The sequence below is a fragment of the Nyctibius grandis genome, chromosome 1 (assembly GCF_013368605.1).
Source record: "Nyctibius grandis isolate bNycGra1 chromosome 1, bNycGra1.pri, whole genome shotgun sequence".
NCBI classification, from domain to species: domain Eukaryota; kingdom Metazoa; phylum Chordata; class Aves; order Nyctibiiformes; family Nyctibiidae; genus Nyctibius; species Nyctibius grandis.
Window position 1 is genome coordinate 104,499,506 of NC_090658.1, and position 15,084 is coordinate 104,514,589.

Below are 15,084 nucleotides of genomic sequence, written 5' to 3' on the forward strand. Positions count from 1 at the left end.
GGGCAGAACTGTTTACTCTGTTCTCTTGAACACGAAAGTTGCAAGTGGAATGGCATGAAGAAGGCGGAATAGGAAAGCCTTTGGCTATTTACTGTGTCAGCTATAATATTGTAAAAGATATAAAGTGTGAGAGTAGTCTGAGGTAGCATGCTATTTATGCTAAATAATATTTAATTATTGCGCAAAAGAGGGAAAAAAAAGTGCCTTATTTCTTCTGGTTCCTTGGTGGAAAACTAAGAGGTGTGTGGGTGAGGACTGCTTATGACTGGGATCACTGCTGAGTATAGTAGCAAATCTCATCCCTGGGGCCCAGATGACTCTCTGACCCATATGTTAAAGATTTCTTCATAAACATAGAGTGGGAGGAAAGAATTTGCCTTCTTCCCATGTGCTGTAATGTGGCAAGATGGAACAGGATGCTGCCCTCCACCCCCACTCCATCCTTGCAGTGCCAGCTTGTGGGGAATTGTTTGGGACAGCTGAGGAATAATTTTCCGCAGTTTTGAACATTGAGATTTCTGAGAATTTCCAAGTACATAACAAACTTGCATGGCCCTGACTGTTGTAATTGTTGTAAAAAGAAACACCTCTCAGACTTGAGGGTAGTTCTCATGGTATGCTGGAGATTTGGAGTTGTACTCCTATTGTACTGTTAAATCCTGATTAGTGAATATCTGAAGATTAACCAAGTGGCCAATAGCACAGGTTGTCTGGAGTGAGAGAAAAGAAGTAAAGACATTGGATGTAGATGGTTATACCAGTATTACAGGGTTCAGGAACTTTTTCATAGGGAGAGATGAGATGGTACTTACGGTTCTGCTAGCTTAGTAGTGGGAGAATCACTCCCCAGCATCACAAGGGCATGGCTTATCATAAAACAAGAATGCGATAGCTAGACAGTTATGATACAGATATGGAGCTATGTATCCAACTACAAAGTATCACATGTAAAAATGCAAGCACACAAAGACATGTAGGGAACATTTTTAAAATGTAATACAAGCATTAACCCCTAAACAACAAAAGAGAAGAGCTGGAGTTACTCATGGAAGGGGAAAAGCCACCACTACTTGTTGAAAAATCACAGGCAATAAAAGGCCACTTTGAAAGTTGAAAGCTGAAGAGCTGGTGGATGTCTGCTACAAAGGCTCCTATTCCCTCTGAGCACAAGATTAATTTCTTCTTAAGCACCTCTGAGGTGTCATAATAAAAAAAAAGTACTATTTTGTTATTGCTGACTTCAAACTGGAAGACATTTGGTAGACGTCTCATGTGCAGGAATATGGGTGTATATTCTGTGCATGTGGTGGGGGAGATTTGGAGTAGCTGCTGTAGTGTGGGGTGTACTCCAAATACCCAAACCTTGTCTGCTGGTTAATCAGTTATCTGCTGGTCTTGTTGCCAAGAGGAGAGGTAAAGGTATGAGAGGTGGCAGTGGCTACCCCTGAAGTCCCGTTCGGCCCTCTGGGGCAGCAGGAGGGCAGGGCTGCCTGGGCATGCTTTCGTCACCCTGTCCCACCTCTTCCTCCTGTCTGCTCTTTATCACACTCTCCTCTTACCTTCCTAGGCCCTGTTCTGCAGCAGAATAGCTCAGAAAAGCAAACGGCTTGGAGAAGAGTGATGTGCATGAGGGATGGTGGCCGTACACCTTGAGGGCAAGTGCCCTAGAAATTGTACTCTGAAGAGTGAGAAGGAAGGGTACTGGAAAGGGACTGCAGAGATACAGAAACATGGAGGTTGGAAGGGACATCCTGGGATTATCTGGTCGAGCTTCTGGTCAAAGCAGACCCAGTTAGTGTAGGCTGGCTAGGGTCTTGTTCAGTCCGGGTTTGAATAACACCAAAGATGAAGACTTCGCCACCTCTTCTAGTGTCTGGCCATCTTCTTGGTAGAAAATGTTTCCCTTACATTGAGTTGGCATTTCCTCTGTTGCCACGTGTGCCCATTTCCCCATGTCCTCCCACCGTACGGCTGTGGGGAGAGTCTGCCTCCATCTCCTCTACACCTTCCCTCTAGGTAATTGCAGTGTGCACTGAGATCTCCCTGCAGCTTTCTCTGCATTTACAGAATCACAGACTGGTTAGGGTTGGAAGGGAGGCTGGGGATGGGGAGAGAGGAAGAGACCCTGATTTTATTCCTGTCTCCCACTTACACTGCCACAGCCCTGGAACAATATTGACCAGGACTGCATGCAGCTTCCCCACTCCCCAGGAGTCCTACAGAGTCATTCCAGACATCTGACCTTCCCCTCGGTTCTCTCTTAGTGACTTGTAGCAATGCTGCCCCTCCCCCAAGGAGCTAAATTGCTTCAGCAAAGTCGGTTCTTTAAATAGTTAGAAACAAGTTCATTAGCAGATGCTGAGGGATACCTACAAACAGCAGTACTTCTGAGATCATCCTGAATAATTATTGTCATCAGTTTATTCTTTGTTGGTTACTTAAGAGATGATGGTATTTTTGATGTCACTATTCAGTAGATAATCACCTCAATATGTGCTGTTGCTCCAGGGCTGGGACAAAACAGACCAGCATGTTTGGATGTGAAGTACAAGGCTTTTGAGTAGAAAGAGGGAATTAATCTGGGATCTTACAAGAACAAGCACGCTAAAATATTGTGCCCTGTTCTATGTCCATGCCTCAACAACATTATGTCAAAACGAGAGTTCAAAGGAAAGGAACAAAAAGTAGAAGGGATTTGGAAAACAAGTATAGCAGTGTGAATCTTATGAGTCAAGTTATGAAGGACAGGACTGAGTGGTGGCTTGGACTGTGTATACATATAGATAGAAAGGAGTTAGGGGGGGACCTTTTGTTTTTGCTGAGAAAGTCACAGGCAGAACTAATGGCTGGAAATTCAGGCAAATTCATCTTTGAAATAAGATGCGGTTTCTTAAAAGTGGGACTGATTAAACAGTGGAAGAGATTAAGGGGGTTAAGGAGAGGAGGGATGCACCTGGGTCATTAAAACAAGATTAGATATTTTTCTTAAAAATGCAGTTTAATCTGGTTTCTTGTAAACAGTCCATAATTTATGCATACAGGGGTGAAACTAGATGACAACAATATCCTGGGTGAGCCTTTCTCTTCCTGAGATCACACAGAATGACTTTGACAAAGCAGATGAACTTTCACTTAACTGTATGGATGTTGAAATGGCATTTCTCTTCTAAATGTGTGTGCTTTCATGTACACCTTAAACCAGCTTCTTTTTTGGATGCCCATCCAGGGGACTGGGAAATACTGGTGTTTTTCCTGTGTCAGAAAGTGATTTGCAACATCCACGGTGAGGTTTGTATAGTATCTACCGGCTTACTTCATACTTTTTCTTAATGCTATTTACTAGTATGAAACAAAGCTGAAAGCAGAGAGGAATACACAGGAGTTTTTTGGGGAGAGAGTAACACAGAGACACGGGTTGTGTAGTGCTGGACGGCCCTGGCCTTCTCCCCACCCTGCACCTTTGCAAAACCTTCTTGGTGTGGTTTGTCCGTTCGGTAGTTTCTCAACTCTGCAGCTGCTGTGTCCTTAGTTGCTTAGTGGACTGAAGAAAAACGTGGGGTAGGGACCAGGAAGGAGTTTTATACTTTATGAACGTAATAAAAATAATTGTCTTCATATAATAGGCTATAAGAGTCATCGCATTGTAAAGAAAGTGAGCTTGAATATTTGCTGGAATATCCTTAGTCTTCTTCCAGGTGAAAACCAGCTAAGCGTGTAAATTTTGCATGGTTTTAATTTTTGCTTGGGATCATACAGTATCTGGAACTGCGAGTGTTTCTCAAAGTACCAAATTTTGGATATACTTGAAAAAGAAGATGTTTATGTTTTCCTGTTTGAGCATGAATGTGCTGAAGTTCTGTTTTCTTCCGTCGAAAAACTGTTTAAAATATTAAGGGTCTGATTTAGCTCCACTGAAGACAACTGGAGTTGTTTCAAAGTTTTCACTAGTTCAGGTCCTAAATTCCTCTAGAATTTCTACTGTTTCCATTCCTTCAGCAATCACAGCCTCCTTTGAATGACTTGTCAATATTTTCAGTAAAAACAAGACCAAGTAAAAAAAAGCTATAATTTTAAAAACATAGAATTGGAAAACCTAAAATTCTTTTTTGTCTGATTACCTCATATGGCTCTTCTTGGTTTAATGTCAGTGAGTTTATATATCATTGTCAAAATGCTAACATATAATCAAATGTTTTAAAGACCAGTCTGCTTCATGATACCTTTATATGTAGTCTAAAGGCTATTGTACTAGGTTAAATGGAATAAACATCCATTCATTCTATAGCATAAAAAAATAAAATCACGTTTTGAAGCTTGAACAGAGACTTTAATCATCTTTTCCCATGGCTACGGATTGCTATTAAAAAAAAAAAGAAGAAAACATGAATGTGTTTTGCCTTTTATTGAATGTTTCTGAAAATGTGGGGGAAAAGAGGGAAGACAGTTAAAGAATTGTAAAGGACTATGCTTTCAAATAAAGTTTTGAAACTTTCAAGTAGGGGTCCATGTCAACATTCTTATCCTCTCCAGCATTTGGCAGTACTTAAATGAACACTGAGAATAGCATTAAGTATAATTTGTGGAAAAAGACAATCAATAACACTAATGGGCTTGATCCGTTGTGCTTGATGCTGGAATCCAAACCTGTTTGAGGGATAAACAAGACAAATGAATAGAAGAAAAAGATAGGAAGACAGAAAATGTAACTTCTGTTTCTGATGCTGGCCCTTGCTTGCAGGAGGCAAACAGAGCTCATAGACTTATTCTTTCCTTCACATAGCGAACTTATTTTAAGTCACCTGTTGTGTATTTCTTACTGCTTCTCTCTTATTTTCACAGCAAATGTTGCAGTAATCACATTGCAAATAACATCTTAGCTAAGCCAGCCCTACCCTCCCTTTTTTAAAAGTGGAGAACAAAAATAAAAAAATAGGAAAAAAAATATTAGGGGAAAAGAAAGATGTGAGTGAGGAGCTATTGTCAGAAATGTGTATCTGATGTATCAGGACCTAGCTGAATTTGGTAGCACTGACAGTGTTTCTGAATCCTTGTCTGGCTTGCTTTTCTGAGGACTTTGAGACCACAGCAGTAATAGAAGAGCAGTTCTGTGTATCTCTTGTCAACTTGGCATGATCGTAACATAGTCTTTAAATTGCATTAGAAGTTCTTACTTGGATTGGTTCTGTTTTTGTGTTGCCTTTATGCCTCTTTCTATCAACATTCATTGTTAGAGATTGTTGTATGTTTCTCTCAGACTTGAGCCAGTTTCTATAGTGGTTTCATTGCTAAATTATACATGATAATATGTGATTATATATAATTATTACATATAATTTCCAGTTATTGCATTATGTGCCCCAATGGCTGTTTTCCTTCTGTTTACCAACAATTGTCACTGGCCCAATTGAACCCTATATTCCTTAGCTCAGACAAAATGGTCTCCCAAACTATTGTCTGGGTGGTCATTTGTATTCAATTGTTTTCTGTTTCGCTGTTTGGTAACATAGATACATATATATGTACACACTCAAAATTCCAACTTTTGGATTTCCTGTAGGAGTAGGTTCAAACATTTCTTACGCAGAATCCCGTTATCGTATACTAGGTTAATTTCAACTGTATAATTTGAGTGTCAGATTTTATCCTATTGATTAGCTGGTTTGTTTTCCTTGGGTCCGTTCAAGGAGGGAAAATTCTATGGAATCTCAAGTTGCTTGATAAAGAGAGAAATAACAGCATGGGCTTTTCACAGATGGGATGAAATCATGGTTTCCAGGGAGACCTCAGATTCAATTGTTGCAGCCAGAATGTGGAGCTGCCAGCTGTGGTTGCTTACATAAGTTGCCCATCCTATATTGTTTTCCAGTCGTGTATCAGTCAGTCCAGCAGCTCAAATGCTGTGGTAAGCCTCCTTTTTCTTTAACCCGTAATAACTAATTGCCGGCACCTGGCACAGGGTCCTCTTAGAGTGGGAACAAATCCAGCAAAGTGCAAAGTGCCAGAATAAATTGGATTTAAAAATACAAGCCTTCTGTGACTTCAGATGTTGGAGCATGAATACAAACTTTCTCTGCTGTAGACTGGAGGAGTCTGTGGGTTTGCTGTGTTTTACTGAATCGGATGAAAAATAAACAGTCAGCCCATCCCACTAACAGGATTCTTAGCTTTCAGAAATATGTATCTTCTTGCTTGGATTATAATATATATCAACTGCTTGTGTTGGTCTTCGATGTACAGCATCAAAGTTGGTATAAAGCCTTTATTCAGTTGATACGAAGCCTTCTTTCCGAAATCTGCTGAAAATATGGTAATTTCTTTAATCCTCTGCTCCTTTATATAATCTGCATAGTACTTTATGGAGTATATATATCAAAGCTGTAAATATGAAGTGTAATCTTACCATGTAGTACTAATTCCTGTGAGTTTATTTTGTTTATATTGAATACCTCTAGTAGTGGAAATTGTAATCATGTTGCAGAATAGTTTCATTTAAACTAACGGTCCATTTTTTTCTTCTTACCTATCCCTAAAATGCCTTCTGGAGTGAAGACTGAAATGCTTTGCTTTGTCAGTAGTTTGGGCAATGCTCTTTTGACTATTAAGTCAGCCATTTTTAATGAGAGATTTAAATTGTGGCTGTGGCACAAATGAAAGAAATATGAAACATAAACTTGAAGTAGTTGTTAGTGCCTTTACTAAGCTTTGGGGGAGAAATCCAAAATACCGTTTGAGCAGCAGGAACAGATCCCACTAGTGCATACTTGAGGAACCACAGATGTACATGCAGAGACAAGCGAGACTGATTTGTGAGAATGCAGGCAAGATGTGATGCTACTGTGGCATGAGCGAGACATGTGGTATGTCAGGAGTTATCCTGTGTGATCTTACACGGGGAAATAACTGGAATAAATTTTACGGTGTGGAGCTTGCATGTTTATTTGTGTGCCTTTTGTAGCCTCTGGAGTGCTACTCACCTGAACGCTCACAGAAGCCCAACTGATGCGGGTGCACTTCCATTTCACTGACCTTTCTGAATGGTCTACTGCTGCTTCTCTGAGGTCTCCAATATTCATTCACTTTCTGCAGGCACTTGGACATTCACCTTCAGCTAAGCCAAGTCGCTTTGCCATCAACGCTGCGCAGCTCCCGTTGCTGCAGTTGTGAACTTGATATACTCACTTACTCAGCTGCAGTAGGTCTTTGCCTCCATCTCTTCTCCCTTCTTTAATGTGTTTCTCCAGCTCTGTCTGGAGACCTCTGTTCTTTAGTCTGTCTATCAGGTAGGCTTTTAGACTTTTAGCGGGAGGGGAAACAAAACTGTGCCTCTTATCCTTGCCACTGTTGTAAAAAGAAAGACAGCAAAGGCAATGGGAATGGTGGGGAGAGCCCAAACAAAAGCCCCTTTAGCCTTTTCTTTTTAAGGGAGTCCAGGCAATGCTTTCTGCTTGATTTCAGGATTAGGAAGTAAAATGTCTCTAACTGTGTGCTCTGTGTACTTTGTGTAGCCATGTACTCTTACATAAAATAAGTATGGATGGTTATTAGCCAGAACAGAACCATTTTACAACTACTTGTTGCACTAAATACTAACTATAATAAAAAAAGAAAACTCACAATATGTGTAACTTAAATACATAATTCTCTTTCTTGACCCCTCAATAAAAACTCATCTGAACTACTCTATAATCATATATTCAATGCTGTAGAACACTCCTGCTATGAATGTAATTATACTGGTGATTGTGCCAGGAGTTCATTCCAACATAGCAATAGAAAGAGATGGTATGGGGAATACTAATGTACTTGTCACTGTAGGAGATATTATCTATATACAACCTTGCATTATGTACATATATGTACGCGTAAACCAAGCTTAAATTAATGATGTCTTCACAGCCTCGCCCTTCCCAGGAAATGCTGTTACTCTTTTAAATGTTTGCAAGTATAATAACCTCATCAGTTATGCCCACCAAGAAAAATAAATGAAGAAGAAGAATATGTGGAAAACATGAATGCAGAACTGGACTGACATCCAAGTGGAAATACATACAGATTCAGATGTATTACTTGTTAAAAGTAACTGACCTGGAGTAACCTCATAGACTTTTTGAATGTTTAGGACTGGTAGTATAAGGTAGAGATAGGAATGAATAGTTAAATGTAAATTGCCTTAACATTTTATTTGTAAAACCCATTAATTTGGAAAACAGAGAGAACAAATATAAAGAGAAGGTCATGCAATGTTGCGTTACTTTTCCACATTATTTAATGCATATAAATCAGGATTTTCAGGTTGCTTTTCTCTTGCTGTACAGTTTCTGTAGTATTGCATAAGTTTTGGAAATGCAAAGAATCTCCTGTATGTCCTTTCAGTCATTATTATTGTAATGTTTTAATATTTGTTCCTTTGTAGGCCAAACCTAACGATCTCTAGATGAATCAAGAGATGTTTATACAGTGATGTAATATGAGAGAAGTGTTAATTTATACTTGGAAGGCGAGATAATATATATAACCTTTAGTCTGGTTATTTTCTTGGAATGCTGGAAAAGGTTAAAATCATACCCTTCCTGGCTTCCTTCTTAGGAGTAACTAGCAATGGGAAGAAGTGAAGGAAGGAACTCCTCCTTTCAGTAGAGTTCTTTGGTGTAGTTCTTCAGCAAGAAATCTTCATGCAGCAGAGAAGCCAGGGTTTTCACAGAACAGAAATAATCGCTATCTTTCCATCCCCCAGTTTGAATAGTGACAAAATTGCACTAAAGAGCAAATATTTTTTTTATTCTGGAAGATTCCAAATTGCTCTGAAAGGAAGGTTTATTCAGAGAGACTTCCTGAGAAGAGTAAAATGATATGCTTATCTGGGTGCTGGAAAGATGGGTATGGAAAGACTGCGTCAGTAAACTGCCCTTTGAGATACAGAAGGTGTTGCTTTTAGGCATCTTAAATGCAAAGTGGAAATACTGCCTGACCTGCTTAGGCACTTAAATTTCCTACTGAAATCTTAATTTGGATGTGAAATTATTCTGCTGTGTATGCATACAGGAGATGCTGTTGTTTGAACCTCTGTGCACTTCTGTGTAGCAAAGCTGTTCTGGGAGTTGCATGCCTTTGCCATCTAACACACTGGCAGCCTTGAATTCATTCAAAAATTGAGTAGAGGCTATCGGTTTCATTAGTGGCTGTAGCAGATGTCCGCTGTGTAGGAAACCTGAGCTGAATTTCCTTCCCAGTCAGAGGTGTTCTGTGGCCCTGTTTGTGCAAATGCTGCTGCACAGCAAAATTGCAGCACCCAGAAGCAAGCAAGCAAGATACTGCAGGAACTGTCGAGTTGGTTAAAGCTGCCTAAAATGACACAGCATGTAGGTGCGTCCACATGTCACCAATTTCCAAACTTCACTGCGTTTTCCTCCTATGTATGACAAAAACTGAATATACATTGGGGAGGCTGCCTCTGACCGTGCACTTATAGGGCATGGGCTGATGCAGCAAAGCTTTATTGTACCCCCTTTCTGTCCTGCCTTTGGTGAACATAGAACTAATACTCTGCTAACTCCTCTGTGGTGGTGAACAGAGTAACTCATACTACTGCACTGCGGGTCATGGTTCAAAGGGCTGATGCTTAGTAGCACTGCTATGGTTTTGCCTTTCATTTACTTTGAGATGCACAGAAACTTCCCTGAGTCTTGATGCAAGTCTCAAAGATACTCAAAAATATCTGGTGTACTCTGTAACCCCTCATTTCAGGGGCTCAGAGCGGGGGCTTTTACATAAGATGTTTGGGATCCCTCTGTGCAAGACAGACCATTTTACCACAGGGTACTACTCCCAGTTTCCACTCACTCTAAACATCCCTTTTGCTATCAAAGTGGCCTGTAAAAAAACAAGATAAAAAGCATACAGTGAAGAATGGAAGAATGGCCATAATGACTCACACTAAAGGTCCACCCAACCCAGTATCCTGTCTCAGTTAATGTCTGATAGGCCCTTGCAGCTTTAATTTAAACAGTTTTGTGGAGCTGGGAGATAGCCAAAGGCTTCTCCTGCCACCCTGTGCATCACCAGAATTACAAAGCCTCCGGGTGCAGTGCACTGTCCCATTTAAGGTGGAAAAATGAAATAACCATGGGGGATGCCTTGAAAAATAAAGTACCACATATGCTATTTCTCCACGAATGCTCTCTGAGTTTGCAACCCTTTACTTGAGCTGGATGCAATATATGTATATTTATTTAGTAAACCTGTATGGATTTCTCTTCCATGAGCTTCCATATACTAAAAGTGCTTTGGTATAACTGAGAGGTGGGAAAGCAGTTTGATAAATGTGTTTTCCTGGTTACGTTTGGTAAAACCACAAACTAATCGCAACAGATAATTTGGAAGAAGACAGGGGCTAAAAGTTTATTTAAAATATTCTTTTCTGTTTTTTTTTATTTTTCACATAGCTTAGCGTAATATCATAGAATGATAGAATATCTCGTTGGAAGGGACCCATAAGGATTGAGTCCTGGCTGCTGTTTGCAGATGCAGAGGAAATAAGGAGCAAGCATGAATCCCGTGTCCCTCTGCCTGTGCAGTGCTGGGACAGATTTACCATCGCTTAGTGCTTCATTGAACAATCTGACCCAGCTTCTACAGCTCCAGCAGCAGAAGTTTGGCATGAGGACCCTGACTTCTTGTAGCAGCCAGCAGAGCTCTCGGGGCAGAGTAGAAAGCAGTGAGCACTTCCATGGACTACCATAGAGGCAACTTCCTCTTAAAAAAACATGGAGATAAAAAGGGCATGATCAGCAGTGATGAATTTTGGCTTTTGACAATGTCAATGCAGAGGTCCTAAACTGATATTAATGGTGGCCTCTTCATGGTAGCAATAAGGCACTTGGGCAAGTGTTTTCTGCAAGTACTTTCAAGTACATTTCTGTTGGCTGTGCTATAATTACTGTGTTGACAAGACACAGAAGTTTGGTCTCTGGAGTTGTTGGTTTGGCATCTCTTTTGACTCTTAAAAGTGCAGTGCTATATTATTTTATTTCAAATAAATTGAACACTGGATAATTCCTGGAATCCTCGTTGGCTGATTGCTTAAGTCTTGGGTTTATCCTTTTAATTTTGGTTTCTGTTAATAAGTCCATTTTGGACTACCAAATAGTTATTTGGCTTTATACTTATACTGAAGTTCTGAAGTTCAGTATCTCATATTTTTCTTACTTTGTTGTAAATGAAATACAGAAGGACTCTCGCAAATAGATGGAAAAATTGATCCATTGAGGGAATACAATTTGATTCTGCAAATCAGATAAGCCTGTTTTGCCAATTATTTTACTGATTCTTTTTAAGTAATCTAAGTTGGAGCATGGTTTTCACCAAAAGAAATCTTGCTGTGATGTGATAGTTTCATTACTTTAATGTGTTTCAAGATTAAAGATGTACACTGAAGGCTGCTGTAGCATTCGCTAGTGAAGAATGGGAACTCTTCACTGTGAGAAGTGAGACGTATAAGATGCCTGCCTTGTAATTCCCTCCCATGCTCCCCCACACTGATGCCTGATGGCTTGTGAAGGTATTCCCAGTATTATTTCTTTTACCAGTAGAGCGAGAGCGAGTTTGGATGTGCCCCTCATGCGAGGTCAGGGCTGCACGGTGAACAGCAGTTCTCTCTTGTTTGGGTAGGTGGGGCTGGGGCCAAGAGGAACTTGCAAATGTTTCTTCTTTCTTCTACCTTTTTTCTTCTGGGACTCCTTTTTCACAGAGTTTTAAGACAACTTGATGAGAGCTGACCAGTGGGGTCATAGGAGGGGTGTGCCATTAAGTTTTGCCTGTTGTTTAAAAAATATACATGAGTGAGATGAATGCAAATGAATGCTAGAAGGAGAACACAGAAGTGAAAAGTTCAGAGGACAGCACGTTTCTTTCGGGTGTGTGCATGGAACACAGAATATCCCTATGAATTTTCCTTTCCTTACTTCTGGTTCCCTTATACCATCTCTAATGTGCAGTGGTTTTGACATGACCTTTCCCATCTGCTCCTAAACCAGGCTCCCTGATGCTGTCTGTACTCCAGGACAGCCAGTAAATGCTGCTTTCACACATACCTCTCCCACGGTGAAGTGTTAGTGCTTCTGCGGAGCAACTCCTTCCTCAAGGGCACAGGGCCTCCTTGCAGCCCCCTGCTCTCCCCTTCCTACCCAGCCAGCTCTGAGCATCTTCCTCTTCCCTGTAGCTTCCCTTATTCCTGCTGATCTGGGGCCTTCATCCCTGAAGGTACCAGTGGGTAAGTGTTTGTGGAAAGATGAGCAGAGATGAAAGGGGGTGGTGCAGTTTAAGGAAGGCGTTAATGGCTTCTGCAGGGGTTGGTGAAAGGAAAGCTGTGCCAGTGAGCAGGATCCCGGTGTCCCCGCCTGACCTGAAGTGCTTGCGCTCATGGTATGGAGCACATACAAGTTTTCTGCTGCAGGGAGTGTGTTGTTAAAATAGTTCTGTAGATTTAGTGTGCTGTTTTATTTTCAAAAAAAAGATGCAATATGACTGGTAGCAGTCCCTGTACTCTTTTTAGTGAGGACTGGTGCAGTGAAGTCACTAAGTTGCTTTATTTTCCTTTTACATAAATTCTATGGATTTTACATTAAATAACCATTTAGACAACCACAGAGATGACAAACACCAAAAAATTAGTTAAGGTACTGTTGTGATATTTTACTCAGTTGTCTTTTATCTATTATTATATATTTTAACTATTCCTTACAAATTTTTTGGACCTTTTTCTTTTGGGGTTGTTGCTGGGAGGAATCTATGTAATTTTATAGTTTGTTGGAGCCAGCATTGTGTTTTTTTTATACATATCAGCTCTCTGTACAGTAGTCTGTCTTTTTTTTTCAGTTATAGGCTGACATTTTTCTGATATTCTCAAAGAATGCAGTTGTCTGTCTTTGGTTACCTGCTGTTCAAATTCCCACATAGATTTATTTAATATGTTGTTCTTTGGTATCACTCAATTTGGTCTTGTGAGAGATATGTTTTACCCTTCAGTAAACACTTGCCATGGAAAAGGCTGAAAGTGATTTTAAAATGCTGAATCTTACAAACCATCAAGTCTGAAATAATTCATGTAAATTGTCCACTGCTACTATGGTAAGATTTTCTCGTGTGTTACATACCTATTACTTATACACTTAATTTCATAGTTCAAACAGATCTTTTTCAAATAGCTGGGACAAGAAACTGCCACTTAATCTATTAATCTTCATTAAATGAAGTTGACATCCCAGTATTTGTGTAGCATTGTTGGAACAATGCATCTTATGTCCTATCCCATAGACCCCAAAGTGCTTCATCTGGTTTCCCACTCATTCTGATGTATGGTGATATGAATAACAATGTATGGCGTTACCTTGGAACTACCTCTAATCTGAAGGTGATTATTTAGTAACATAATAATTATGTTTTTTGCATTGTTAACTTTGAGGGATTATATTAGGTAGGAGTAGCATTTTCTGGAAATTGACTTTTGTGCATCTGTTGAGATTGTTTGTGGAGATTAATTTTTTTTTTTGGTTTTAATGGAGTGAGTGCTTTATAAGCAGTGGAAAAAGCAAAGCAGCTGACTGAAAAGCCAGAGTAAATCAACTTACTGATTTTAGTGGCACATCTTCTATTTGGCAATTACAGATCATGAATGTACTAGAAATAAACCTGATATTGAAATTGCTACCTCTCTACTAGTTATTGTCTTGCCCCTCAACTCTGTAATCTGTTTTTCCCATATCATTTTCCTAAAACCATCATGTCAAGTATATACATCTTTAGAGAGAAAGGTCTACATTTAATTGCTGCAGAATTTTGTTGCTGTTAACAGCTTACTGGCTGCTTGATGGCTGCTCAGTATGTTATAGTGATTAAATGGCATTCTCTTCAGTTTACTCCCTTGACTGGTGTTGGAAAAGAAAATGGTCACTTATTTCCATTTACCTATTTCTTCTCCTAAGAGGCACTTGCAATAGGCATGCTGAATTGTGTTTTGATGTATTTTTGGAGAACAGTATTTTCCACCACTACAGAAGTTTCAGAACATCTGCCAGTACCTTATTACTGGTAGTGTGGTGGACACCTTGCCTCCTTGAAGAGTTCAAAATTAAAGGTTAGCAATATAAGAAGGACAAATACACACAGCTTTCACCCCATCCCCAATATATTGACTTTTATTTTTGTTGTGTAATGAATATTTTCATTTACATTTGACCTTTTAGTTGAGTGTGTACTTCATTTTGGTGTGGGCATAAGTAAAGGTTTATGATGACTAGAAGAAAAAGATATGAAAAGGGGAAGAGTCTTGGCCTTATTCAAGGAAGGCATTTCAATTCTAGGAAATGGGCTGAAAATAGCAAGAATGTTAGTGATAAACTGGCGTGTAATAGATAAAGACTAGCATGACTGACAAAGCAAAGCCTGTAGAGAGAAGAATTTTTAGTCTTCTGGCTAGATGTAGAATACTTTAATTAGTGACACTGAAGGGTAGTACAATGAGTTGGCACTGAGCTGCTACTGAAAATTTGTCCGGAATTTAGCTTCTTTTTTTTTCATGGTTTAGAGGTTATCTCATAAATATGGGAAAATTTAAAAGCAGTAGGCTGGTTGTCCGATTACTGAGCATCACAAAGACGATGTTGTTCTGAATGCAAATCAAATAACTCAATGGGGAAAAAAGTTTCTGTTAAAATATGCAAAGATAGACATAAGCTATTGTAAAATTCTATTCTCTGTTATATTCATGACATTTGATCGACCAAATCTCTGCTTACATGGACAAGTACCACTTCACAGATTTTAGTAGAAATCAAAGGGTCACAGAATGGTTGAGGTTGAAAGGGACCTGATCATCTGGTCCAAACCCTAGAGCCAGTTGCCCAGGTCTATGTCCAGAAGGCTTTTGAGTATCTCCAAGGATGGGGACTCCACAGCCTCTCTGCGCAACTCATACCAGTTCTCAGTCACCAGTGCATGCACTTACTCAGACCAGCAGTTAATTCTCCCTTTTTCTGTCAGGGTATTCATGTTTTGTAGTGGCGGATAAAATGTAGTTAGAAAAATTGC

At 39.8% G+C, this 15,084-nt stretch overlaps 1 protein-coding gene across 1 annotated transcript in view; it reads left to right on the forward strand.

Moving 5' to 3' along the window:
* COL21A1 (collagen type XXI alpha 1 chain) overlaps positions 1 to 15,084 on the forward strand; it is a 128,211-nt gene that overhangs the window by 17,093 nt on the left and 96,034 nt on the right. The gene's annotated exons all lie outside the window — the stretch shown is intronic.